At 49.7% G+C, this 25091-nt stretch overlaps 1 pseudogene; it reads left to right on the plus strand.

The window, feature by feature from the left end:
- Nucleotides 1-508: 508 nt before the first annotated feature.
- LOC144828215 (tRNA-queuosine alpha-mannosyltransferase pseudogene) lies at nucleotides 509-1631 on the plus strand (annotated as a pseudogene).
- The last annotated feature ends 23460 nt before the right edge of the window (nucleotides 1632-25091 follow it).

Consider the following 25091-nt stretch of genomic DNA (forward strand, 5'->3'; position numbering starts at 1 on the left):
CCAAAGGTTTCCCCGCCCATTCTCGCACTTACCTACGTCGAAACACTTACTTTGCCTTACTTCCAGTCTGAGTCTCGCCCTCCGGGGACCACTCGGGAGCAGTAGTAACTTCGTAGTTGTACCAAAACTTAAGTTCTGACTTCTGAGGCTGGTACTTATACAGTGCGCATGCGTACTATTTTACCATTTGAAAACTATAAATCCCAAGGAGTCAAGCGCAGTTCATTACGTCCTATAGGCGTGCTGAGGTCAGTCACTGCTGGGGAGCGAAGCAATCGTTCGGCTGTCCTGTGCATTCGCCCACTGTTACGTGGGTAACAAGGTGGCCATCTTCTTATTTAGAACGTTTAATTCTTTTCGAATAGTATATGGTTAAATGCTGGATGTACGACTTATTAGCTGATTTGTTAAAATAAATATTTTTTTCTTCTGCTAGTGTCATATTTATGTCGATATGTCATGATATTCCTAAAGCAAAGTGTGCGATTTTCTACAATTCAAATCCTAAATGGAAACGTTAAAAGAGTTTCTAGTATCTTATGCGTTTGATATAGTGACCAACCAAAACCCCAAGCACTCAAAACCGCATTTCTACGGACGGGACTTCCAGTATGGCTACAACCAAGTTCTTTCCTGCCTGGTGGCCGACGTGGTGGTATTTAACTCGCTTTATAAAATGGAGTCATGACTGACCATTATCCGTGGCTTTTTGAGGCTTATGCCTGATCACAAACCCGATGACCTAGAAGGACTGATCAGGCCAAGGTGCCTGGTCCTCCACTTCCCTGTAATGTTCCCCAAAGTTAGTAAGTTCCTCTTGCCATATTGCAAGCATATCCATTTGGAGAGCAGGGTTGCAGTCAAAGGGGAACCTTTCCTGGCTCCGAGCTTGACTACTCCTCAGCAGAACACTATTGCTGGGAATTTGATGGAAAACATTGCCCAAGATCAAGAAGGTGTACCTTTTCTCGCACAACTGGAAAGACCACAAAACCTAGTGGCAACAGCCGACGAACTAGAGGTGTCCAATGTACCACAGAATGCAAAATTGGACCATAAATATGGTGAGCACTTTGTAACTCCCCATGGTAATAGCAGTGAAACTGACGAAGAGCAAAGACCCCTACACATTGTCTGGCCTCACCGTTGGGAGCACGACAAAGATCCAGAAACTTTTTTCCAAGTTTTGCTTAAGCTTGAAGGCCTCTCCCTGCGAATCAATGTGTCTGTCCTTGGAGAAACCTATACAGATGTGCCAGATGTATTTCTGAAGGCCAGGGAGGCGTTGGGCAATTCTGTGTTGCATTGGGGCTACCTTCCTAGCAAAGAGGACTATTTTCAAGCCCTGTGTATGGCTGATGTTGCTGTCTCAACAGCCAAGCATGAGTTCTTTGGTGTGGCAATGCTGGAGGCCACACATTGTGGTTGCTACCCACTGCGTCCTAAGGCTCTGGTGTATCTAGAAATCTTTCCAGCTCAATATCTGTATTCGACCCCTGAACAGCTGTTTAAGAGGCTTCAGAATTTCTGTGAAAGGTCACTACAAGGGTGACATTTTTAAGTATTCATGGGCATCCCTACGCAGCAAATACCAGGCCCTACTTGAACCAGAATCAGTTGTTAGTTTATGACAGAGGGAGGAAAGGTTACTGGTTGTACTGCATTTCTAGATTATAGAAAACATGATATCATAATTAGACACTACGTTATTACAATGCTATTAGTTTCAAATGACTCTCAGCAGTCTTAACAGAGGACTCCTATGAAAACAATGCATTTTTTTATGTTTGAGTTCACTTACCTCCTCTCCCCAAACCACTCTAAGATCTCAATTAGGAGTCCTGTGGATGAGGAGATCAATGACAAAACGTGTCAATAAAGTGGAACGTTAATGGCTTATCATTGCTGGTGTAGAACTGTCTTAAACTGAATTACAACAGAGCACATTATACATTTCCTTCCATCACTCAAATCCCAAAAGAATACAGATTTGTAAAGATCAGTCACATATAAGGCACTTCCAGATGCATCACTAAATATGTTATTTTCCTATGTTATCTTTCTTGTCCTTAAACATTTTTAAGATATAAGTGTATCTGACTTACAGATATCTTAAAAGTAACACTGAATGAATGCATTTTTTTTTAGCTTTGACTTGGAAGTGTTAACGAAGAGGGCGTGCCCAAATCAAAATGTCTGTATTAAGATGTGATGCTTGTACCTTTATTCTTAAGTGAAACATATGATAAACGCCATAAGTGTTTACATTTTGTTTCGTACGCACTTCATAACAAAGGTAGCTTTTATCACTTTATCTACAGTTTCAGTCATTTATATTTGGGGCAGAATTATAATGTTGTTGTCATTGTCATATTAAGTGATCACACCGAATCCATGTGTCCTCTGATTTTGGAAGTACACTACCTAATTGGTGACTAAAGTTTGTACGGTATTACCCCTTTGTAAGGATTCAACTTCAAAAATAAACAGGCATTATAATAACTTTTTAAATTACAAAACGCAATCATTGTAACTGTATGACTCCAATGTACCTAATTTTGTGAACACAATGTTAAAGATCGCGATTTTAGTTGGGATTTAAAACGCACCTTGCGGGAATATGTTAAGTTTCACCAAAACTCAAAAAGTTTCCTAGGAATTTGGACATCCTAGTTATCGGAAATTGTAATGCATTGCTTTGTGTTTTTTTAAATACTTTGTAGATGAAGGCAGCTTTAGAGTTATTGTCACGTATGTAATATTGGGGGTGTTAAATGATTATATTTAAAGGCACTGGTTAGCTTATATGCGGTTACTGCAGCTACGTTTGCTTGTTGACAGTGTTTTAAAGTCTGTCTTCTCGTTTGCGAAGATTCAAGACAGTGGCAATATTATTATTATACAGATTTTCGAATTTTAATTAAAGCAACAACACAGATCTAATTTTAACCACCGTGAGAATTCTGACATGGTAGCCTCTATCGAGTTCAATGCTCTCTTTCTTGTTTTGACATTACTACTGTAAATAGTTTGAGCTTTAAAAGTTGTTTCTGCGTTTTTCAGACAATTTAATTTAAATATTTTAAATTCATATTTTTTTTCATGCTGCAATACGTTATTAATTAAACTACATATAAAGCTGTTTGCTTTACAACGGATAATAAATGTTTCTCCTCGATATGCTTGTTCACTTTTGAAACCTACGTTCATCATTATGTGGAACTCCAGTTCTTTCAGGTGTTCTATAGAGCTCTGTACCCTATCGAGCTCTGTACCCCCACCCGTTTTGCGCATGCGCAAGAATGGTGCGCATGCGCACATTACGGCACATGACGTCCCACCACGCCCACCATCATTCCGTGTACCCCCTAACGTTTTGCATTTGCGCATGCTCTATTCAAACATGCCCTGGCATTGTGCGCTGCGGGTGCTGCTGCGCCGCTGTTCTGCAGAGCCAGCCTCGTGCCCGATGGAAAGTTCAAGGTGCCAGTAAGTTCAAGGTGCCACTGATGAGCTCGGCGCACTGATCCCGAGCACGTGCAGCGCGAGCTGCAGAGGCACGGTGTGCAGACCCGCCTGGGACACCCCGGGCTCCTGCATCACTTTTTGCCAAAAAATGCATTTGCGGGGGCTGTAGACGGACGTCCGAGCATTTGGAAACGCTCCAAGAAGGTTTTAAAACAGCTATACAAAACATTTTACTTTGTTATTACTGACAATGGAGGACACACATTGAGGTATCTAACTCTTGTCAGTATCACTCTTTCCTTCTGCCTGAGCATGCTCCGTGGCCAGCTCACTCATCTTCCATTCTGAACCTACGGGTTCGATCTGGCTGTTCTCCCTAGGCTCTCCTGCTCTTTTTCTCTTCACTGCTGCTGCTACAGGGGGTACAAACCTCGATGGGGGAACGGCGGCAGATAGACCGAACCTGTGGAAATCTGCACCCCCGTGACGTAGGGGGGTACAGAGCTCGATGGGGGTACAACGCTCGATGGAACACAGGCTTTCCTCCTTCTTCTTTTGGTCTTCTGTTGATGGGTGTTGGGCTTGTTCTATCGGGCAGAGATGAGTTGGGCTCTTTTTGGGCTCCATATTTGCCGACCTGGGCTGCAAAGTTTCTGTCTGCGCCTGCGTGGTTTTCAAATAAAATTAAGAGCGCCAACGTGGAACCCCGGCCCAGGAGCAGTGGCGCAGACCCGGTCACTGGTCAGGTAGCTTTTCTTTTATTTTAATATTAAATCCCCCTCGCCCCCGAGAGTATTGCAAGCCGACTGGGTTTTACCCTTATTGCTCTCCACATGCAGCGCCAGTAACAGCATTGCGCGTGAGTGTCTGAAAGCTCTGCTAAAATCGAGGGGCAGTTGAGCTCATTTCCTTCTCGCTTGTCTCCAGAGAGTCTGTTCTTTGAAATCCTGTCCATCGCTGTTCGGCAGGACGGATGCTTTGTCTGCTCGTAAACAAAGTTGGTTGCACCGTGAGGATACTGGAGAGGTTTGAAATATTGCCAAAAGAAATGTTACATTGGTTTGCTTTAAACTCGATTGCTAGGCACTGTCGTGACCAGCCAGCAGGGCAGCTGGGCACTAGAACCCACGGGGACACAGACTCTGGGGACAGACACCGGACACCACATCCGGTCAAGGGGGCAAGGGGAAGAGCACTGGGAGCAGGGGACTAGAAAGGACGCATCCACACAAGCTTGTTCATGAATAGAAATAAAGGTACCTGATCAGAAGTACGCGTGTCCTGTCATCTGTGGGGGGACCAACAAGCACACTACAACTGGCGACGAAGGCGACAAATACCACGCGTGTCGGATCGACCACATCGTGATCAAGCCAGGAGCCCACCCTGGATTTTTGCCGAAAATAAAAGTGACCTGCCGCAGTGAAGAAGAGCAGCGACGCGGTAGCCCACCCCGACCGCTGCAACAACGAAAAGCGTTAGAGAAATAAGCGCGAAATCAGAGAAATTGGCGCGAGCTCTCGCGAGAGTCTCGACGGCCATTTGCAAGTCAGGCAGAAGCGACGAATCAGAGCGCAGGGAAGAGGAGCGGCCATTTTGAGGTCAGGCGAAGCCGGATTGGTCGCGAAGTCTCGCGAGAATCTTGGTGGCCATCTTGAAGTCAGGCGAAGGCAGCCAATAGGAATACAGGAAACTCCGGCAGCCATTTTGAGGCCAGGCGAAAGTGAAAAAGATCGAAAAAGGGCCAGAAAGAGCCCCAAAGGAAAAGAAAAAGGTGGCGAAGGCAGCCAATCACTAAATAGAGAGTAAAGAAAGGCTCCAGTCAAAGGAAAACAAAGAAAAAGGGCCAGAAAGAGCCCCCCCCAAAAAAACAAGTGCCACACAGAGCATCACAAGAAAGCAACAAAAGAAAAGAGATAAACACAGACATGGCAGAACCACGACCAAGCGCCCAATATCGCAGGCCACTACCATTCAACTTATCAGAACCACAAGTGGGAATAAGATGGGAGCGATGGATCGCGAGGTTCGAGAGATACATGGAGGCTACTGACGTAGTAGAAGCAAAGAAACTAGGACTGTTTCTAAACTTAGTGGGTGACGACGTGGATGAACTACTAGTGACATTACCAGCAAGTGAGACATCAAACTACAAAAAGCTCATCAAGTGCCTGACAAACAAATTTGACCCTCAAAGAAACATAGACTTTGAAAGATAGACTTTCACCATAGCTTTCCAACATGATGACGAATCGTTGGATGACTTTGCAACGCGACTGAGGAAATTGGTGACGCACTGCGAGTTCGACAAGTATGACAACGAGCAAGCAATTCGCCTGCGGATAATTGAAGGATGTCGCGACACTGAGTTCCGCACACGAATATTGAAGGAACCAACGTCGCTAGAAAACATCCTGTCGCTAGCAAGAGCAGAAGCAAGAGCAAAACTACAATCAAAGCAGATGGAAAGGCGAATTGAACAAGCACACGGCATGACAGACAACAGTCACGCCAACAACTGGAAGAAAGGGCAACACGAACACACAACGAAGAAACAACAAGAATCACTGTGCTACCGATGTGGGTTAGAATTCCCACACAAAGGCGCATGCCCCGCGTTTGGTAAAATGTGCAGAAAATGTAACAGGAGCAACCACTTTGCCAGTGTGTGCCAAGGAATGCAATTCAGAAATTACAGAGGAAGACCAGGAAGGCAGCGGATAACGACAAGCAGGCACGTCAGGCACATCGAAACAGCAATCAAATCCACTATTGGAGCATAGAGGGAAGAAACGACAGGGTCGCCCTCCACTCAAAAGTTATAGAACCAACTAAAGACCCTATCCATGGACGTCAACAGGGGTCAGTTACTAAGGAGAAAGAACAGCCCATGTGTACTGATAACTACTCCCAAACCCCTACAAATTGTGTGGGGATAATTTCACTGCACTGCGTCCAATTTCATAAAAAACCCAGAAATTTCCTTGGCAGAAACACCGAACAACCCTTTGTCTGACCCACCTAGGTCTATGACACAAATCCACCCACACGGTGTTGGATAAACTTCTTTTTAGAAAAAATGTGTGAAAACCAAGTGACACCTCACGGAAACACCACCAACGGGGTAACTGGTATGTAATTTCCAGACAAGCCCCTGTCTCATCATCGGTAGTCACTTGATTCTCAAAGGAAAAGAGAAAATAGTGTCCAAAAACAAACAACCAAAACGTGTGACAAAGAGTGGAAAGCAGAAAGCATCTGCTAGTGACGAACACAGAACATAAATAAGTGCATAAAACACAGCATCTAGTTCCCTTAACCAACTTTATTCATAGGGAAAAAGTTTTTATGCTGTACCACTAAAAAGGCTGGTAGCTAATCATGCATACCATTACCTAGTACCAGCGCCGACATGTTTCACTGCCATATATTTTTTGGCAGTTTCATCAGGGCTGCACTATATGCTGCCACTCCACTTTTGGACACTTGTTCTTTGTTAACTGCCAAGGAAAAACAGGTATTAAAAACAGTTAAAGGCATGCAAACGCATCAGTGAGTGGCCGAATCAGTCGTGTTATGTGTAAAAACATTGTTTACCCAGAGACCACCATGTTGCTCATCCCGGCCGCCTCAGGGTTGGGAGAGATGTAGGGATACTCCAAACGTGAGTTCCTACCTTCACTCAGCTATTGGCTTTCTAATGAGACAAGCAAAGAAACAAAAAGCCAGATGTCAGAACACATGTATATAATGTATAATGATGTGCTATAGGCTCCAACACCTAACACAGTATTAGATGTTAGTCTCAAAATGTCGCGTGTTTACACGCACTTGGAAAATTCACCTGGAGCGATAGTCAAGTGCCCCTGACTGTATTTCAGTGTTCCATGTCATACTGTCCTCAGCAGCCCCCTTTATAGCCACCAGTTCACCCGTGTTCGATAACAAAACTTCAAACCAGATTAAAGTCGACGTTGAAATAACTATGTCTAGGCAACACACGTTTAATCACGATCTGCGTGATGCAGAACTCAACATTTCATTTCCACGGGGCACCAAGCTCCTTCCACACTTCTAGTGCAGCCGCTTGTGTTTAAGAAACGCAGTCACATCGGACACACTCGCGCTCTGCTTTGCTACCACACTTATCATATTTGTTCGCTCTGTCTAAGCGTCTGAGCGCGATATAAACACTCGTACATATCACACTCATCAGGCTAGATACTTCTCACCGTGGTAGCTCGTCAGTAGCGCCTCGTCTCACCCACAATGCGCAGCTTCCTCATAAGCACTGATAAACGCCAACAACGGTATTCGCCCCCTGCCGGCAGTCACATGACCTCAGTAAAAAACGGGCAGACATCTTGGAGCAGTACAGGTAGTCAGAGGATCAAATCCATGTAATACCAACAGCGATCCGCCTCCATCAATAAACCATGTTGTTAGTTGTAAAGCCCCCCATGCTCGATTTACACCGGGCCTTTCCTATTTGTTCGGAACACCCGGTGGGACAAATTGGAAGGGCGTCGCAAACGGCGGCCATCTTAGGCTAGTCAAAAACATGATGATAAACAGCCAAGAATGTGGCGCTATGCTACAACCATGGACTCACACGCTTCCAGACATGTACTTCGCCTATATTTTACCAAGTATTCAAAGGGCTAACAATCATGTGTCGCTCCATACCACTAAGATGTGTGAATTTTAAACTCTGTGTTTTAAGAAAAGTCAGGCAGTGCAATCTATTGCAGGTATTGTCGCCTATGTCCCCCGCATCAATCATTTGGGCAGTACATAGGGCATAAAGGCTCATAACTTAATTTTATTCCATTCAATGATTTCATTGAGCCCACATTGATCTGTTTTTTTGCTGTAGATCCAGCGTGCTTCTTTTGCGAGCAAGATACTCTCTACGTTCTGAGGGGTCCCCTTCACCTTTTCTAGCACTGTCCAAGTAAACGTATGTTTCTCTTTAAAACAGTGTTGTACTAACTTGGTAGTTAGTTTGCCTGCCCTTATAGTGCTTAGATGCTCTTGCACTCTCACTTTGATTTTACGTGATGTGAGACCTATGTAGTGTAGACCGCATTGGCACGTCAGTCTATACACTACCTGGGTGGAATTACAGTTACTAAAATGGTTAAGAAACCATTCCTTTCCTGAATTAAGACTCACACTCGTGCTTTTCTTAGTGAGTGGACACACAGAACATGTCCCACAGGGATAGTGACCATTTGGGACAGTGGATGTAACACTGTTTACTTCAGTTGAAACTCGAGAGTGTACAAGCTTGTCTTTTAGATTGCATGATCTTTTGAATGCAAATCTAGGGGGCGGCATTTGGAATTCATTATTTGATAACAATGACCAGTGCTTTCTGATAGACTGTCTGATTTTGGTTGCCAACGGGTCATATGTCATCACCACCGGAACGCATTCATCTCTTTGTTTGACAATTTTTTCCAAGAGGGCGCTTCTTGGTATATTTACAGCTCTCTTCTTGGCTTGTCTGACAACCTTGTTGTGGTAATTCCTCTTCGTGAGTTTGGAAGCCAATTCCTCTGACTGCTCCAAAAAAGTGTTGGTGGAGGAGCAATTTCGTCTATATCTTAAAAACTGCCCCACCGGCAAGTTGTCTCTCAATGCCCTGGGATGGAAGGAATTATAAGACAATAGAGAATTCCTATCCGTGGGCTTCTGGTGTACACTGGTATTGATCTTATTATCACTATACTCGATATCTAAATCTAGATACACAGCCTTGTGCCTATCAAAGGTCCACGTAAATTTAAGGTTGGCATCTTGTTCATTAAGCCACTCCAAAAATTCGAGGAGCTTCTCCTCCGTGCCAGACCAGATGCACAGCACGTCATCTATATATCTCTTCCAGAGCCGGAGACTGCTCTGGAAGGGATTGCTATTGGGATAGATGACGTGCTCCTCGAACTGTCCAACATAGATACAGGCAATGCTCGGAGCCATAGTGGCCCCCATGGATGTTCCCGACACCTGGAGATATAGCTGGTTCTTGTAGCTAAAATAGTTTCTTGTTAAGGCCAACTCAATGCATTGAAGTACAAAGGCCTGGGTGGTATCATAAAACCATTCCCCAGGGCCCGGGCTGCTGCCACCAGCGCCGCGTCCTGGGGTATGCAGGTGTACAGGGATTCAATGTCAATCGTGACAAAGAATTCGTCACTGGGATTGTACTGTATTTCCTCCAGACAGTTAGGATGTCAGTGGTGTCCTTCACAAATGATCTTTGATTTACCACCGATTCTCTAAGGAAGAAGTCCGCATATTGAGAGAGCGGCTCTAAAACTGATTGAATCCCAGCCACAATGGGGCGTCCCGGTGGTGGACGCGTGGGTTTATGGATTTTAGGAAGTATGTAGAAAGACGGAGTCCTGGAGTTGTTATTAACCAGGAACTCCGCCTCTTTCACTGAAATCCATTTCTTCTCTTTCGCTATTCCTACCATCTCATGAATGATTTTTAGTAGATCTTCCAGTGGATCCTACTGAGGGGCTGATAGTTAGTCCAGACACTCAGTAGGCGCATCACTTCTGCATCATAGTCAGCAGTATTAAGGAGAACAATAGCCCCACCTTTATCTGCTGCCTTGATAGTGAGGGCACAGTTATTCTGGAGGCTTTTGACTGCTTCCCAGTCTTCTCTGGACATATTTCTGTACTCAAAATTCCTTTGGGTTTTCTCAATTCTGTCTATGTCCTGTAAAACCAAGGACTCAAAAACCACAACTTCCGGGCCACAGGAAGAAGATGGTGGACAGAAAGTCGATGGTTTCCACAAATCAGTCCCAAATGAGATCTTCTCATCTGGTTTCTTGTCTTTAAAGAATTTTTTAAGTTTAATCTTCCTCATGGTTTCGTGAAATTCAATCCTACATTTAAAGGAATCATGGGTCGTTGTTGGGATGAACCCAAGGCCTTTATTCAGTACTCGCTCTTCATGCCCTGTAAGAACATGATCAGAAAGATTCACCACGATGTTGTTATTTATTTCTGAATCATGCCTCTGCTGCGGGTCACCCAGGGTGAAAACAGCAAACAGGAGCTCATCACTAGAATCAGGAGAAGAAGAAGAAGAAGAAAAAGTGGAGCGACTGTACCTCATGTCCACAGAGGAAGACACGACGGAAGAAAGCATTCGCCTGGTGGACAAGAAAGCCATCAAAAAGACGGAATCGGTGACAATAGACGTCGGACCACATAAGGCACTGTTCGTGCTGGACAGCGGCGCCACATGCAACATCATGTGTGCGTCAGAATATGAAAACATGGAAATAAAACCGGCACTAAAACCATCAAGAGTTGAAGTATTCACTTGGGGTTCAAGGAAACCAGTAACGAATCTAGGGAAATTCACAGAAGACATAACATACAAGAACCAAACGCTAAGAGAAGAGATTCACGTGCTGAAAGGAGACATTCCAGCACCATGCCTACTGAGCAATGTAACAGCACAGACAATGGGCCTGATGGCAATGACCTAAAACATGTGTGAAAAGAGAAGCATCCTGAAAGAATATCCAAAGCTACTGAAAGGACTAGAGAAGCTAAAAGGGCGACAAATTACGCTACATATCGACGAAACAAAGAAACCAGTAGCTCAGCATCACCGGCGGGTACCAATACACCTGCAACCTCAAGTAGAGGAAGAAATAGAAGCACTACTGAAACAAGACATCATAGAGCCGGCAGAAGGGCCAACGCCTTGGGTATCGCCAATAGTGGCCATACCAAAGAAAAACACATCAAAAATTAGGATCTGTGTCGACATGAGGATACCAAACATGGCACTCGAAAGAGAAAGACACCCTGGACCGCACCTCGACGACATGATTAGCTGCCTGACAGGAACGAGAAGATTTTCAAAGTTGGATTTGTGTAAGGGATACCACCAGCTAGAGATGGATCCGCAGTCGAGATACATAACAACTTTCTCGACACATCTCGGTCTATTCCGATACAAACGTCTGAGCTTTGGGATCTCGTCAGCAGCAGAAATATTTCAGGAAACGATCAGACAAGTGATAAGGCCAGTTTAAAACAGTCTCAACTACAGCGATGATATCCTAGTGTTTGGCAAGACAGATGAAGAACACGACAAGGCGCTGCGGGAAGTATGCGCCCAGCTAGAACAGGCTGGCCTCACACTAAATGAAGACAAGTGTGAACTAGGGCGAGATGAGCTTGTATTTTTTGGACACATCTTTTCAAAAAAAGGAATGCGGCCAGATCGCAGCAAGGTAGACACATTGGAAAAAGCGAAGCCACCAAGCGATGTAGCAGAACTACGGTCATTTCTGGGGCTTGCCAGTTACTGTGCAAGATATATCAAAGACTTCGCAACAGTAAGTGCACCACTGCGGGAACTGACGAAACAGGGACAAGTCTTTGCATGGACAAAAGAGTGCAGCAAAGCATTTGAAGAAATAAGAGAAGCAGTAACGGCTGTAGACCATCTAGTATACTTTGACCCACTGTTGTGTACAGAACTAACAGTAGACGCAAGCCCAGTATGATTGGAGGCAATATTGGCGCAACACAAACCAGGGAAGGACTCGCCAAGATGCGTAGTGGCCTATGGAAGCAAGAGCTTGTCAGACATCGAGAGAGCTTACTCTCAACCAGAGAAAGAAAGTCTGGCAGTTGTGTGGGCATGCGAACATTATCACATGTTCGTGTATGGGAAACCTTTCACGATCGTAACAGATCACCAAGCTTTAGTAACAATTTACGGAAACCCAAACGCCAAGATACCACCAAGAATAGAGAGGTGGGGAATACAGCTAATGGACTACAACTTCAAAATAATACACAAGCCTGGCAAAGAACACAACCCAGCTGACTATATGTCCAGACATCCATTGCGACACAAAGCAGAAACAACGACAATGGCAGAAAAGTACCTTAATTTCATCTTGAAACACAACAAACCAGCCTCAATAACAATGTCAGAGTTGGAACAAGAGAGAAGACGAGACCACACTCTGCAAGCCATCAAGAAGGTGACCCGACAACAAAGGTGGAGGCACATAAACAACAACAGTATTCTGGAGGAAGGGGTGGCAAAAGATGAACTGTTGGCATTCAAGAAAATAAATGACAAACTGTCAGAGACCGAAAATGGCATCCTGATGAGAGGCACAAGGATAGTAATACCACGCGCACTGAAAAAAAAAACAATTGAACTAGCACACAAATCACACAGAGGAATAGTGGCAACCAAGGAAATGCTGAGGGAAAAAGTGTGGTTCCCGGGGCTAGACAGCATGGTTGAAACAATCGTCACGCACTGCCACATCTGCCAGGTGATGGGACCGCCACCAAAACCGGAGCCGCTTCAAATGTCAGAACTACCAAAGGCGGTGTGGACCGAATTAGCGGCAGACTTCTATGGACCGCTAGAGACTGGGAACTATCTACTAGTGATCATCGATTAATTCTCCCGGTTCCCAATAGTAAGACAAGTAGCATCCACGTCAGCAACCGCAACCCTACAGGTGATGGATGACGTGTTTGCCACATGGGGCTCTCCGCAAACATTAAAAACTGACAATGGCCCCCCATTTTCAGGAGAGGAATTCCGAAAATGTATGGAATACCTTGGAATCAGACACAGGAATCAATCAATCAATCAATCAAAGCATTTGTATAGCGCACTACTCACCCGGAGGGTCTCAAGGCGCTAGGGGAGGGGGGGTCCACTACTGTTCGAACAGCCAGGTCTTGAGCTGCTTCCTGAAGGCGAGATGGTCCTGGGTCAGGCGGAGGAGGGTCGGGAGGGAGTTCCAAGTCTTGGCGGCGAGGTAGGAGAAGGATCTTCCCCCTGTGGTGGCTCTTCGGATGCGGGGGACGGCGGCGAGGGCGTGGCCGGTCGATCGAAGCTGGCGTTTGGGAGCGTAGAAGTTGAGGCGGCTGTTGAGGTGTCCTGGGCCTTGGTTGTGCAGGGCTTTGTGTGCGTGGGTGAGGAGACGGAAGGTGATTCTCTTGTTGACCGGGAGCCAGTGCAGGTCTCTCAGATGTCCGGAGATGTGGTTGTGGCGGGGGATGTTCAGGATGAGTCGTGCTGAGGCGTTCTGGATCCGCTGGAGTCTCTTCTGGAGTTTGGCGGTGGTTCCGGCGTAGAGGGAGTTGCCGTAGTCCAGTCGGCTGGTGACGAGGGCCTGGGTGACCGTCTTCCTGGTCTCGGTGGGGATCCATCGGAAGATCTTGCGTAGCATGCGTAGGATGTTGAAGCACGACGAGGAGACGGCATTGACTTGTCTGGTCATGGAGAGGGAGGAGTCCAGGATGAAGCCCAGGTTGCGTGCGTGGTCTGTTGGTTTGGGTGCGCTGCCTAGGGCAGGGGGCCACCAGGAGTTGTCCCAGGCGGAGGGTGAGGATCCCAGGATGAGGACTTCCGTCTTGTCCGCGTTCAGTTTCAGGCGGCTGTCCTTCATCCATTCGGCTACCTCTTTCATCCCTTCGTGTAAGTTGGCTCTGGCGGTGGCGGGGTCGTTGGTGAGGGAGAGGATCAGCTGGGTGTCGTCGGCGTAGGAGATAGTGTTGAGGTTGTGCTGGCGTGCGATGGCTGCGAGGGGACTCATGTAGACGTTGAAGAGGGTTGGGCTGAGCGAGGAGCCTTGAGGAACGCCGCAGATGACTTCGGTAGCTTCTGATCTGAACGGGGGAAGGCGGACTCTCTGTGTCCTTCCGGCGAGGAAGGAGGTGATCCACTCCAGTGCCTTCTCCTGGACTCCAACGTTGCTGAGGCGCTGTACTAGGGTACGGTGGCAGACAGTGTCGAAGGCCGCGGAGAGGTCTAGGAGGATGAGGGCCGCTGTTTCTCCGTTGTCTAGCAGGGCTCTGATGTCATCGGTTGCTGCGATCAGGGCGGTCTCGGTGCTGTGGTTGGCCCGGAAGCCAGACTGCGAGAGGTCGAGGGATCCGTTCGTCTCGAGGAAGGCGGCCAGCTGCTTGTTGACGGTCTTCTCGATGACTTTTGCGGGACACGGGAGCAGCGAGATGGGTCGGTAGTTCTTGAGGTCGGTGGGGTCACTGATGGCTTCTTTAGTAGAGCGCTGAGTTCGGCGTGCTTCCAACTCTCCGGGAAGGTAGCGGTGTCGAAGGAGGTGTTGATGATGTCCCGCAGGTGGGGTGCGATGACAGCGTCGGCCTTGTTGAAGATGTGGTGAGGGCAAGGGTCGGTCGGAGATCCGGAGTGGATGGAGTTCATTGTGCGGACGGTGTCTTCGATGCTGATCGGGGTCCAGGCGCGGAGGGTGGTGGTGGGGGGCGGTGGTTCGGTCGTGGCGTGCGTCGGTTGGGTGCTGAAGCTGTTGTGTATGTCCGCGATCTTGTTGTGGAAGTAGGAGGCGAGGGAGTTGCAGAGGTCTTGCGAAGGGGTGATGTCGTTGTTTCCGGCGTTGGGGTTGGAGAGCTCTTTAACGATGTTGAAGAGTTCCTTGCTGTTGTGTGCGTTGTTGTCCAGTCGTTCCTTGAATGCAGTTTTCTTGGTGGTGTGGATCAGTTGGTGGTGTTTTCGGGTGGCGAGCTTGAGGGCAGTCATGTTGTCCGGAGTTGGGTCTCTGCGCCAGGCTTTCTCAAGGGCTCTGCAGTTCCTCTTGGAGCTCTTGAGTTCGTCGGTGAACCATGGGGCTTTCTTGCTGCCGGGTCTGCTAGGCGGGGTCCTCAGAGGGGCGAGGTCGTCTGCGCAGTCGCTGATCCACTTCGTGAGGTTGATGGCCGCTTGGCTGGGGTTCGTTGCGCTGGTGGGTGGGTTCTTGCTCAGGGAGGTCGCGAGCTGGTCGGCAGTGATCTTGTTCCAGCTTCTGCGTGCAACCTGTTGCTGTCGGTGGTGGATCGTGGTCCTTTTGAAGCTGAAGTGGACGCAGCTGTGGTCCGTCCAGTGGAGTCCGGTGGCGTGGCTGAAGGCGATGTCCTTGCTGGATGAGAAGACGGGGCCGAGTGTGTGTCCGGCGTCGTGGGTGGGGGTGGTCACCAGTTGCTTGAGTCCGAGGTTGGCGAGGTTGTCCAGTAGGGTGGTGGTGTTGCGGTCGTTGTTGTTCTCCAGGTGGAAGTTGAGGTCCCCGAGGAGGATGTAGTCAGCGGAGGGGAGGGCGTGCGGGCTGATGAAGTCGGCGATGTCCTCGCTGAATTGTGTGCGTGGTCCCGGGGGTCTGTAGATGAGGGTGCCTCTGAGGGTGGTCTTGGGGTTGATGTGGATCTGGAAGTGCAGGTGCTCGGCGGGTGCGAGGGTGTCGTTGGTGTTGGTTGTGATGCGGATGGAGTTCCTGTGGATGATGGCGATGCCTCCTCCTGTCTGGTTGACGCGGTCCCTCCGGATGATCTTGTAGCCGTCTGGGATGGCGATGGCGATGTCGGGCGCTGAGGAGGCGTTCATCCAGGTTTCCAGAGCTCGACGGCGTGTCTGTGGATGGAGCGGGTGTTGAGCAGGATGCACTTCAGGTGGCTGCTGCTGTTGCTCGTCGAGGTCTTGGGCCCTGCTGGAGTGGTGCAGGTCCGGATGCAGGTGAACTTGCAGGAGTTGCAGCAGAAGGGTCCGTGGGTGCGTCTTGGGGTGGCTCGGTAGCATCCCGGGATTCGGCCGGCGTTGAGTGCGTTGAGGGTGGCGGCGTCGTACGTCCGGCGGGTGGGCTGGGGTCGGCGGGGGCCTGGGTTCCTGGCGCTGGGCGCGATCCAGACGCGGACGGGCGCAGACGGGCTTACCTTTGGCGCACCTTTGGCGCTCAATCGGTGCTCCCGCTGCGCGCTTCCGCTGCGCGGTCGCTCTGGGGGCGTCATAAGAGAGGAGCCGGGAGGGCGGGTCAGCTGGGTGGCGGGAGCGGGGCGGCCAATGGGCAAGGGGGGGCGGAGTCGGCGGGGGTCAGTGGCAGGAAGGGGCTCTCAAGGCGGCTCTGCGGCGGCTGGGTCGGTGGAGGAGACCCACGGAAGGGGGAGGGTAGCAGAGGGGGGAAGGGGTGCACAGGGCAGCAGGAAGGGAGAAGGAGACAGAGGACGGACAACAGCAGAGGGGACAGAAAGAAAAACGAAATAGGCAGGAGCGGGGGCAGCAGGAGGGGGGAGAAAGCAGCAGGCAGCTGGGCTGGGCGGAGCTAGGCTCAGGCAGGCGGCAGGCAGCAACGAGGCCTCGGAACAAGGCTCAGGTGGCGGCCGGCAGGAGCAGCGGAGTGGGGGCGACCTCGCCTTGGAGAAGGCTCAGCGGTCGCTCCCTGTCCCTGCACACGGATCCCTTTAGAGAGGAGCCGGGAGGGCGGGTCAGCTGGGTGGCGGGAGCGGGGCGGCCAATGGGCAGGGGGGGGCGGAGTCGGCGGGGGTCAGTGGCAGGAAGGGGCTCTCAGGGCGGCTCTGCGGCGGCTGGGTCGGTGGAGGAGACCCACGGAAGGGGGAGGGTAGCAGAGGGGGGAAGGGGTGCACAGGGCAGCAGGAAGGGAGAAGGAGACAGAGGACGGACAACAGCAGAGGGGACAGAAAGAAAAACGAAGTAGGCAGGAGCGGGGGCAGCAGGATAAATACCCTGCTTTGGCACACCCGCGTGGTGGAGACGAGTCCAGCCGGTGGCAGTGGCTGATTCTATCCGCTAACGCTGTGTGTACATGTCATGCACTGCGAGCGCTGATTTCATAGCGTTTTTTTAAACTTGGCGATTGCTGCTAATTTTAACTGTCAGTGTATTTCTTGTGTAAATTTTAAAATGCGCCTCACCTGTAGGCTGAAGTAACTTTGCTTGGGGATTTCACTCTTTAAACTCCCGCCCCGGTCCGCCGCGTCCATCTTGGGCGTTTGTTGCGGAGGGTGGAGGAGGAGCCCAACACTTCCGGGCTCAGGGCTGCAAGGTCAGCGCTCTAGTTGCCCCTACCTCTCCCATAAAATGTGCGTAGGACCGCGACCGCGCAGCAGACGCGTGCAGCGGGCGCGCCGGAAGCGCGCCGAAGTCGAGCCAAAGTCTAGCCCGTCTGCGCCCGTCCGCGGCCAGACGGGGCGCGGGGCCACGATTCCCTGTCACTTAACACCCTCCAGGCTACGGTATGACAGACAGGAGCTGCTAGATCTCTGTCCAGAGGTCTCCCTACCCTGTAAACACACTATGGAGGCGCTATCATTGCATAGCTGTCCTCTGTGCTCTTTCAAGCCTGACGAGCCACCTATTAAGGCACCCTCCAATAGGCAGATTAAGGCGGGACTGATAAACTGCCGCTCCCTCAGCAAACATAGTATTCAAATATACCATCTACTTGAGGATGAAGAATTTGATATTCTGTTTTTCACTGAGACCTGGCTAGGAGAATTCTCAGACCCTGACATCATAGAGGCTATGCCTCCTGGCTACTCCCTTTCCAGACTGGATAGGAAGGCAGGCAGGGGAGGAGAAATTGCAATTGCAACTAAAACTCCTATACAATGCTCCCTATCTCCCCTTACTATCGATCACTGTGAAGCAGGATCTTTTACTATCGTCATAGGACCTCAAATCTCCCTCTCAGGCATTCTTGTGTACAGACCCCCAGGTAGGCTGTATGATTTTACTACTAGCCTGATAGAAGCCACTGCACACCAAGCAATAAGGAAAAGCAGATTCTTGGTGCTCGGTGACATGAATGTTCATTTTGATGACCCCCTTGACACAGAAGCTAAGGACATTAGGTCAGAACTCCACTCCCTACAGCTCGACCTAATCAATCATGACCCCACTCACAGACTTGGTCACCTCCTAGACCCAATCTTTGGGAATGGTTCCGGAATACAAGCTACATCTCCAATTCCGGTACCTTGGTCTGATCACTCCATTATTCCTTTTCATATTCAGATAGCTGAGTCTGATCCTAAAAAAGACTCTGATCACCGGTACCTGCGTCGGAAATGGAAACATTTTTCGCATGATATTTTTAACGAATCACTCGAAATAGGAGGTCCTCTAGGAGGCACAGACTGTGAAACAGCCTACAGTCATTTGCAGAACCGTATTTTAAGGGCCCTAGATAAAACTGCTCCTATTCAAAGTATGAAAAACTCCAAAAATGCGAGAAAATCTACCCAGTGGTACACTCCTGAACTTCAGGCAAGTAAATCTGCCTGTAAAAAATTAGAACGCGAATGGCGTATCAACTTTTGCCCGACTGTTAAAATACAATACAAAAAAGCGCAAAAGGAATATAATAAAAAAATACGTACTTCCAAAGCCTTGCATTACAAAACTCGCATTGGGGAGGCAGAGAACTCCTCTAAAGAGCTCTTCAAAATTTTTAAAGAAATCTCTGTGCTTACAAATGGTAATATGTCCTGCAACGACTCTGTGGAAACCTGCAATAAAATTGCAAAATACTTCTCTGGGAAAATCACTGACATCTATGCCAACTTTTCTGGCAACCTGACTTCTGGCCATGATTTTATGGAAAGCGTAGAAGCTAGTCTTACTGAGCCCTGCCTACACTGCTTTTCGGTTCCCCCTCCTGAAATGCTTGTTAACGTCTGCAATAGCGTCAAATCAGGTTCCCCTCGTGATCCGGCCCCCCCCCGAAAGTTCTTAGAGCAAGTCTACTAGTACTGGAACCTTATTTTAGACACGTTATCCAATTATCCTTTTCTTCAGCCTGCCTCCCGGTAGATTGGAAGAAAGCAATAGTACTACCAATCAAAAAGAAACCCAATGTTAGTCAGGATATTTTGGAAAACTTACGACCCATCTCTCTCTTACCCTACCTTGCGAAAGTGACCGAAAAAATAGCCAATACACAACTTATGGCTCACTTAGAATCTAATAAATCCCTTCACAGCTCCCAATCTGGCTTCCGGAAGAACTACTCCAGTGAGACAGCCCTCCTGAGAGCGACTGAAACTCTACGGGCAGGAGCTGAAGAGGGTCACACAATGGCACTTATTATGCTGGACCTCAGTGCTGCGTTTGACACTGTAGCACACTCCATCTTGCTACAGTGTCTAAGCAAAGCTGGGGTCACCAAGGCGGCAATAGGTTGGCTAAAAGCTTTCCTTACAGACCGCAGCTTCCAGGTTCAGAGAGGCACTTTCCTCTCAGACAGCATTGCCCTAGAACAGGGGGTGCCTCAGGGCTCTGCCCTGAGTCCCACCCTGTTCAACCTTTATATGGCCCCGCTGGCAGATGTAGTCCAATCATACGGCATAAAATTAGTATCCTACGCCGACGATACCCAACTGCTCATCTCCTTATCCCAGGCACCCACCTTAGCAGCCGCCAACTTCAAAACCTGCATGCAGGAGCTTGCAGGCTGGATGAACCAACATTGCCTGAAGCTCAATGGCTCTAAAACAGAGGTTCTCGTTATAGGAGGTAATGATGCTAGTTGGACTCAGGAATGGTGGCCTCCTTGTCTGGGTCCTCTACCTACCCCTTGCAAGGAAGCAAAGAACTTGGGTGTCTGGGTTGATCCCAAACTCTCCTTTGAGAGCCACGTCCATAAAGTAGTAGGGAAATGTTTTGGGGTGCTGAAGACCCTAAACCGGACTCTGGACCTTCTTCCTTTAGAGGCCAGACGCACCATGACCCAAGCATTAGTCACCTCCCGTATTGACTACGGTAATGTGTTACTTTTGGGGACAACAGAAAAGAACATTAGAAGGCTGCAGGTTCTTCAAAACACGGCAACGCGGCTAGTCCTCAGACTACCTAAAAGAGCAGCCTCTAAGCCCACCTTGGCTGCTCTTCATTGGCTTCCCATAAAAAAGAGGATCCTATTTAAAGCGCTCCTAATATGCTATAGGATAACCTCTCAGAAAGCCCCTGAATACCTGAAGGATCTAGCCATCCCCTACGAGCCTAATAGAGCACTTCGCTCTATGGGAATTGGTCTTCTTAAAATCCCCCGGATAAAAAAGGCCAGAATGGGAGGCCGCTCCTTTCGCGTGATGGCAGCCAACAACTGGAACTCCCTCCCAATGAACATCAGACTAGCAGAGACTGAAACAATATTTAGGAAACTTTTAAAAACCCACCTGTATACCCTCTAGGTCCTTCACTCTCTCCTGCTGCTCTCTCCACAGCGCGGGGACACGCCAGGATGGCGTCACCAGGCGCTTTATAAACCCCTTTATTATTAGGAGGGGGGAGAAAGCAGCAGGCAGTTGGGCTGGGCGGAGCTAGGCTCAGGCAGGCGGCAGGCAGCAACGAGGCCTCGGAACAAGGCTCAGGTGGCGGCCGGCAGGAGCAGCGGAGTGGGGGTGACCTCGCCTTGGAGAAGGCTCAGCGGTCGCTGAAGATAACACCTCTGTGGCTACAAGCAAATGGCATGGCGTAGCGATTCATGGGGACGATCAAGAAGGCAGTTCAAAGAGCAAAATTGACACAAATATCAATAGGACAGGCACTATGTCAGATATTGAGGGACTACAGGAACAGCCCTCACAGTTCCACAGGACGGTGCCCAGCCGAACTGGTTCTAGGGCGCTCAAGCAAGACCAGGCTGCCTCAAATGGAAGCAGTGCCAGATGCAGACAGAGGAGACATAGCGATCAAAGATGGAGAAGCAAAGGCAAAGATGAAGGTCTATGTGGATCAGAGTAGGCATGCTGCAAAAACAAAAATAAAGGAAGGTGACACAGTAGTAGTACGACAACGGCAACAGAGAAAATCAGATAGCACATTCTCGAAAAACCCGCTTACGGTGACGGAAGTAAAAGGACCAATGATAACTGCAGCGGCGGGTCGATACCATATCACAAGGAACAGTTCACATTTCAGAGAGTTGAAAACGGAAGAAGAAGAACCACTGACAACAACCACTACAACAATGAAGGAAGATGATCATGAATCGGACAACGAAAATGACAGAAGACCGAGAAGAACGTGCAAGAGACCACAGAGACTGATTGAAGAGATGTAATGTGATCAGCTCTCTATATCTCTCTCTCCCTCTCACTCTCTCTCTCACTCTCTCTCCCCCCTCTCTCTCTCTCTCTCTCTCTCTCTCTCTATCCATCAACACTGACTAGCAGTGACATCGGATTACAGCATCGAAAATAATTGTTTGCAACAAAGGGGGAGATGTCGTGACCAGCCAGCAGGGCAGCTGGGCACTAGGACCCACGGGGACACAGACTCTGGGGACAGACACCGGACACCACATCCGGTCAAGGGGGCCAGGGGAAGAGCACTGGGAGCAGGGGACTAGGAAGGACGCATCCACACGAGCTTGTGCATGAATAGAAATAAAGGTACCTGAACAGAAGCACCGCGTTTCCTGTGAACTTTGGGGGGACCAACAAGGACACTACAGGCACACTAAACAGAAGCCAGATGAGCGACAAACACTTTCTCTTATCAGCCATGGCCAAGTAAAACAAAACTGCGTTTTCCTGATGAATGCCTGAGACAATTAGAATCTGAAACATATTAACAGCCTGCAGACGTGTGAAAACTTCATACAGGATTTTAAGTCTTGTAAATAGTATGAATTTTTCAAAATAAAGATGATGCATATGTATTTTCAACTTTCAGGCAGTTTTTTTATCTTCTGCTTCACATTACGTTCATTTCTGTGACAGCAACTTGTAATACTTTTTTTTTAAAGATCTTTTTTATCGTGAGACCTGAGACATCAGAGCGCTTTATATTAGCACCAGTTTCGTTAAAGGAGGACACATTAATTTCTGTTAGGCACGGGGAGAGTATGTGATTTGGCCAGAATCACAGGTTGGTGAAAGTCGTTGTCGAGACTCGAACCCTCAAGGTCGACTGCTCTAGAGGTAAGGATACATCCCCACCGTTGCACATGTATGAAACCTACTGAGTTTCCCGCCCAGGAGCAGGAATTTCCCGCTGCTCCTGGGAATTTCCCGCTGCCCGCTGCTTCTTGGAATTTCCCACCGCTGCCTCCCTGCGGCCCCGCCCCCCTGTGATTCCATTCGCCGCCCCGCTCCCACCACCCAGCTGCTCCTCCCTCCCGGCTCCTTACTTATGACGCCCCCTGAGCGACCGCGCAGCGGACGCGCGCAGCGGGAGCGCCGATTGAGCGCCGAAGGTGCGCCAAAGGTAAGCCCGTCTGCGCCCGTCCGCGCCCGTCCGCGCCTGGCCCGCGACCAGCGCCAGGACCCCTGGCCCTCCCCGCCGAGGCAAGACGACCCGACTGACCTACGACGCCGCCACTCTCAACGCACTCAATGCCGGCCGCACCCACGCCTGCTGCCGAGCCACCCCGAGACGCACCCACGGACCCTTCACCTGCTGCACCTGCACGTTCACCTGCCTATGAACCGGCCCCGCCCCCGCCAAGACAAACACCAGCAGCAACCACCTCAAGTGCATCCTGCTCAACACCCGCTCCGTCCACAGACACGCCGTGGAACTCTGGAACCTCCTCGACGCTACATCACCGGACGTCGCCTTCCTCACGGAAACCTGGATGAACGCCTCCTCTGCACCCGACATCGCCATCGCCATCCCGGACGGGTACAAGATCATCAGGAGGGACGGCATCAACCAGACCGGAGGTGGCATCGCCATCGTCAACAGGAACACCATCCGCATCACGACCGACGCCAACGACTCCTTCGCCGCAGCCGAACATCTCCACTTCCAGATTCACACCGACCCTAAGACGACCCTCAGAGGCACCCTCGTCTACAGACCCCCGGGACCACGCACACAATTCAGCGAAGACATCACAGACTTCATAAGCCCGCACGCCCTCCCCTCCACTGACTACATCCTCCTCGGGGACCTCAACTTCCACCTGGAGAACAACAAGGACCGCAACACCACCGCCCTGCTGGAAAACCTCGCCAACCTCGGACTCAAGCAACTGGTCAACACCCCCACCCACTACGCCGGCCACACGCTTGATCCCGTCTTCTCTTCCAGCAAGTACATCACCTTCAGCCACGCCACCGGACTCCACTGGACCGACCACAGCTGCGTCCACTTCAGCTTCAAAAGATCCATGACCCACCACCACCTGCAACAGGTACCTCACAGGAATTGGAGCAAGATCGCCGCAGACCAGCTCACCACCTCCCTCAGCCAGAGCCCACCCGCCAACACAACGGACCCCAACGAAGCAGCCCGCAACTTCACACAGTGGTTGACCGCCTGCGCCGACAACCTCGCGCCACTAAAGAACCCTCCCAGCAGACCCAGAAGCAAGAAGGCATCCTGGTTCACCGACGACCTCAAGGACTCCAAGAAGACCTGCCCACCCTCGAGAAAGCCTTGCTCCTCGACCGGACCACCGACAACATGACCGCCCTCAAACACGCTACCCGCAAGCACCACCAGCTCATCCGCACCACAAAGAAGAAATCCCTGAAGGAACGACTGGACAACAACGCCCACGACAGCAAAGAGCTCTTCACTATCGTCAAGGAGTTCTCCAACCCCAGCATCGGCACCAACAACATCACTCCGTCACAAGACCTCTGCGACTCCCTCGCCTCGTTCTTCCACCTCAAGATCGCCTGGGACGACTCCTGGTGGCCCCCAGCCCTGGGCACCGCACCCAAGCCAACCGACCACGCACGCAACCTGGGCTTCTTCCTGGACCCCTCCCTCTCGATGACCAGACAAGCCAACGCCGTCTCCTCATCGTGCTTCAACACCCTGCGTATGCTTCGCAAGATCTTCCGCTGGATCCCAACCGAGACCAGGAAGACTGTCACCCAGGCACTCGTCACCAGCCGACTGGACTACGGAAACGCCCTCTACGCCGGAACCACAGCCAAGCTACAGAAAAGACTCCAGCGCATCCAGAACGCCTCCGCCCGACTCATCCTGGATGTCCCCCGACGCAGCCACATCTCCAGCCACCTGAGGAACCTGCACTGGCTCCCCGTCGACAAGAGGATCACGTTCCGGCTCCTCACCCACGCACACAAGTCTCTCCACGACCTGGGCCCCAAGTACCTCAACGACCACCTGACCTTCTACACGCCCACCCGCCAGCTACGGTCCACCAGCCTCGCCCTCGCAGCCGTACCACGCATCCGAAGAGCCACCGCCGGAGGAAGATCCTTCTCTTACCTGGCTGCCAAGACTTGGAACTCCCTCCCCATCCACCTTCGGCCGACCCAGGACCATCTCGCCTTCAGGAAACAACTCAAGACCTGGCTGTTCGAGCAGTAGCATACCCCTCCCCCCAAGTGCCTTGAGACCCTCCCGGGTGAGTAGTGCGCTATACAAATGGCATGATTGATTGATTAATTGAGTATGGTAGGAGGTATTTTAACACGACATAGACAATGTGATCCATACAAAGGGTCGCACTAGATGGAGACATTTGATTGATATAGGGCACAGGTTGTTTGTTGTCCCCATTTTGTGTATCATCAGAGTCCTTTCCTTTCTCATGTATTATGATGCATATAACACATGAAATGATCCAAACAACGTAGAAAAATCCCTGCGGCATATGTCCACTTCATTCATATGACTGTTATGTCCATAAAATGTATAGTGACGCATGTAAATATTGTGGAAACCATCATGAAGTCCTAATACATCTGCATGACTATAGTCAGTGACCTAATATCGTAAATGGCAACACTTGCATGCGAGTAAATGCTGAATTGTTTCATCATTCTTGGTGTTGAATGAAACATGATCGTCACGTTGATGGTTGTAGATAATCC

The sequence above is a fragment of the Lissotriton helveticus genome, chromosome 4_1 (genome assembly GCF_964261635.1).
Source record: "Lissotriton helveticus chromosome 4_1, aLisHel1.1, whole genome shotgun sequence".
Classification (NCBI taxonomy): Eukaryota; Metazoa; Chordata; class Amphibia; order Caudata; family Salamandridae; genus Lissotriton; species Lissotriton helveticus.